The following is a 4409-nucleotide window of genomic DNA, read 5'->3' as shown; positions in this document are numbered from 1 at the left end:
GTGTTTAATCTTTGCTGTTTGGCTAGGTGAAAATCAAATCTCATTGTTTAACTTGCATTTTCTCGATTCTTTTAACATTTTTTCATACTTATTAGCCATTTATCCCTTTGTTAATTGGGGTCATTGTATTTTCTCATTTATTTAAGGTCTTTATATATTAAGTAAATTAAGTCTTTGACAAATTTGAGCAAATATTTTCCATAATATTTTTGGCTTTATATATACATATATATATATATTTTTTTTTTTTTTTGAGACAAAGTCTTGCTCTGTTGCCCAGGCTAGAATGCCATGGTATCAGCCTAGCTCACAGCAACCTCAAACTCCTGGGCTCAAGCAATCCTTCTGCCTCAGCCTCCTGAGTAGCTGGGACTACAGGCATGCGCCACCATGCCTGGCTAATTTTTTTTATATATATATTTTTAGTTGTCCAGCTAATTTTCTTTCTTTTTTTTTAAGTAGAGACAGCTTCTCACTTTTGCTCAGGCTGGTCTCAAACTCCTGAGCTCAAACAATCTGCCCGCCTGGCCTCCCAGAGTGCTAGGATTACAGGCGTGAGCCACCGCGCCCGGCCTTGGCTTTTTCTTTTGTTCATTTTTTTTTTTTTTTACATATAGAGGTTTGAAGTTTTAAAGTAGCTAAAAGAGTAATTCTTTCCCTTGTTAGGTCTTCAGTTGCCTTTTGTCTGAGTTTAAGAGAAATGTATGCATATGAAAGAAAATTAGAATAACACTTTTATTGCCTCAGAAAGTCCTCTGCTATCCAGAGATTAAACATGTATTTCATTTCCTTCTAATTTTGTAGGTTTAATTTTATATCCTTAATGCTCTAATTCAACTGGTATTTGTTTTGGTGGACTCAGGTCTAAATTGCATTTTTGTAAGTAGTTATCCATGCACCATGTCTTTCCAGCACCATTAATATTCTTCTTCCCACTGTCTCTGTCAGCTATTGTTGCAATGATGCTGCGTAACAAGCCAATCCAAAGCTGAGATGCACACAGCAATAAGCATGTATTTCTCCCTCATGCACGTGTGGGCAGGCTGAGTTTCAGGTGATCTAGGTGGGGCTCTCCCTGGCTGGGTTGGCTTCCAAGCTGTGGGTGGGATCCAGGTCAGCTACACGTGCCTTTCTTCTTCCTTAGATCAGCAACATCAATGGCGTGGAGAAATACATCTCACCCCATTGAAATGGTGCATAGTCACGCAGTGAAGGGTGTGTTTATAGGGAGGGATGAAGAACTGAGAAGCGAAATGCTATTTACCACACCTGTGGAGACAGTCTTTCAGGAAACTAGGTCGTGTTAAGATAAAGGCAGACTAGAAAGGGGCCCAAGGTCAAGGGAAGTTTTAAGGCAGGGAGATACTTGACTTAGCTCATAGGGTGAGGAAAAGTGGTGGCCAGGAGAAACACTGCTTAAAGATATGAGCAAGAGGGGAGGCCGGGCGCGGTGGCTCACGCCTGTAATCCTAGCACTCTGGGAGGCCGAGGTGGGCGGATCGTTTGAGCTCAGGAGTTCGAGACCAGCCTGAGCAAGAGCGAGACCCCATCTCTACTAAAAATAGAAAGAAATTATATGGACAGCTAAAAAAATAAAAAAAATTAAAAAAAAATTAAAAAAAAAAGAGGGGCTAATAGCACTTCCTCTAAAAATTCATATGTAAGTAGCAAAATTCGTAGAGAGGTGAGTGGGCATAGAAATTGTGTTCTCTAAGAAGGGTATTTGCTGAGAGTGAAGGAAATGAAGTCAGGGCCTGAGGTTTGGGATACCAACTATGGATGATGAGAAGAGACCTCAGCAAAATGCAAGTGCTGCTCAGCATTGGCGTTGCGGCCCCAATAAGGCCTGAATGGTAGTGGTCCCAGGTCACCTGGGACAGCAGCTGTCTCCAGCCCTGTCCATGACCCGGGAGCAGAAAAGGGGGATTGTCAGGTTGGTACAGGCAGGTCTGGTGGTTGGTAGGCTAAGGTTGGAGCAAGTGGGGGTGAGGAAGCTACAGCTGGTGAGTGGTTCAAGGAATTGAACCCAAGTCCAAATATAGGCAAGAGGGGCTGAAGGGCTGGCAGAAACCAAATGGTTTGAGGGGCTGGAGATGGAGGACCATGTGTACCGGGGATGAGGGTCAGGGGAAAGGACATTGGAGTTCAGGTTTTCAGAGGCAGAGAAGTTCCAAGTGAATCCAAGTTGTGACCATGTGAGCAGGCTGCTGCATTACTTAGAAGGCCTTGGCATTGAGGTCAGGAACTGAGGACAAGGCAGAGTTTGGAATCACCTGTGCAAAATGCTGGACCTACTGAGTCTGAATCTCTGGGTGAGGACCCAGGATTCTGTGTTTTCACAAGCTCCCTGAGTGGTTCTCAGGCTCCCTAAGGTTGAAAACTGCTGAGCTAAGATGTTGAATAGGCCATGCTTGTTGGAATTACCTGATGGCACAAATCGGGCAGGAAAACCAAAAACAAGTGTCCACCTCCTCAGAGACTCTGGGCTCAGTCAGTGCATGGGACTGATGGGGAGAGGTGGACAGAAGTTTTTACATGAGGCAGGAAAAGCAATGGTCTTGACCTGGACTAGAACTAGCACATTCATTTCCAATCTGGAGATGTGACAATGTAGGAGGCTGAAGCTTTCCCCTGTACAAGGCAGGACAGTGGCGGGCTGGAGGGGGAAGAGAAGCTAGGGGTTACATTCAGCTAATCCAGGGCAGGGTGGGAGCTCTGTGAGAAGGCAGAGGATTCAGGCGGAATTTATTTCCAACCAAACCGGGATTACAGAGCGTACAACACAATGGCTCAGAGGGGATTCCACGATGACAGGATGGTGAGCCTGGGGTAGGGGCAACAAATGAAAGTGTGGATTGACATGAACAGGGCCAGGCCGAGCAGAGGCCAGATTATCCCAGCCGCCACTTCTGCATTGAGTTAACTTTTCTAAACTGGACTAATTTCTCCACCCTGGTCCAACAAGATGTCTCTTTTCTCTAACATTCAAACAGCTCCAACCATCTCAGCTCCTTCATGATTGTGTCGTCATCGTCGTCGTTGTCATCATCATCATCACCATCATCATCACCAATGATTTCCTGAATGCCAGCCAAGCACCAGTCATCAAGCTTGAGCCATGATGCAGAGATGAAGGCAGCCTCTCCATTCTAAGGGAAGCTCCCAGGCCAGTAGGGGAGGCAAGATTCAGACGCCAGGGATAGGCAGCCCGGGCTGGCAGGTGGAACAAGGGGCAGACACGAGAACCCCAGCCCCTCCCTGGGAACCTGGAAGGGAGCTTGCCCTTTGTGAGCGAAGCTCTAAAACCACCACGTCACAGGCCAGAGCTACACCACTGGCAGTCACCTGACTCGGGTCACTAATGGGTCTCTCCTAAGAGAGTAGCAGAGGCAAACCTTGGCCTTGGCAGTTCCCCCAAGCTGCTCAGGGAGTCAAAGATCTGAAGTGTGCAGATTCCTCAAACCTGGCTTTCCTGTAGCTGTCTTTGATACTATGAGGCTGCCCCCAGGCTTGTGCTAACTCCTGTTCAGATCTGCCTCCTGAGTGGGGTTTGGCTTCCGCACAACTCTCCCACAGGGACCGAACCCACCGGTCTCCCAACAGTCACAGTGCTCAGCGGTAAGAGATAAATTGTCATTCATCCATTCTTTGTTTCTGTCATTCAGGTCTTCACTCAGCAAATGCGTAACTGCTCTGGGCCAGGCTTTATTTTATTTTTATTTTTTTATTTTTTATTTTTATTTATTTATTTATTTTTTTAAGACAGAGTCTCGCTTTGTTGCCCAGGCTAGAGTGAGTGCCGTGGCGTCAGTCTAGCTCACAGCAACCTCAAACTCCTGGGCTTAAGCGATCCTACTGCCTCAGCCTCCCGAGTAGCTGGGACTACAGGCATGCGCCACCATGCCCAGCTAATGGGGCCAGGCTTTAAACAGCCCACTGGGAATACAGTGTTGCAAACACAGGTCCCTCCCTGACTCCACGGGGCTTACATTCCAGTGGAGGTGACAGACAAGATCCACAGGATAATGGCAGATTGTGAAAAGTGCTAAGAGGAAGTAGGTAGAGTAATGTAAGTAAAATATTAAATAATAGAGAGGTAGTCAGGGAAGGCCTCTCAGAGAGGATAACAGTTTGTCTTTAATACGATGTATAACTTACACATGGTAGAGTGCACAAATCTTCAGTGTACAACTTGGTGAGTTTTTACCTTTGCATAGGCCAGAGTTTCTCAATCTCTGTACTGTGGACATTTGGGCCAGGATAATTCTTTGTTGTAGGGGCCTGTCCTGTGCATTGTGGGATGTCCGGCAGCATCTCTGTCCTCTGCCTACTAAATGCCAGTAGCACCCCTCCCTACCCAGTTGTGACAGTCAAAAATGTCTCCAGACGTTGCCAAATGTCTCCTGGGA

This window comes from Eulemur rufifrons, chromosome 1 (assembly GCF_041146395.1).
Source record: "Eulemur rufifrons isolate Redbay chromosome 1, OSU_ERuf_1, whole genome shotgun sequence".
NCBI classification, from domain to species: Eukaryota; Metazoa; Chordata; class Mammalia; order Primates; family Lemuridae; genus Eulemur; species Eulemur rufifrons.
Note: the sequence above shows the minus strand (reverse complement) of the source record.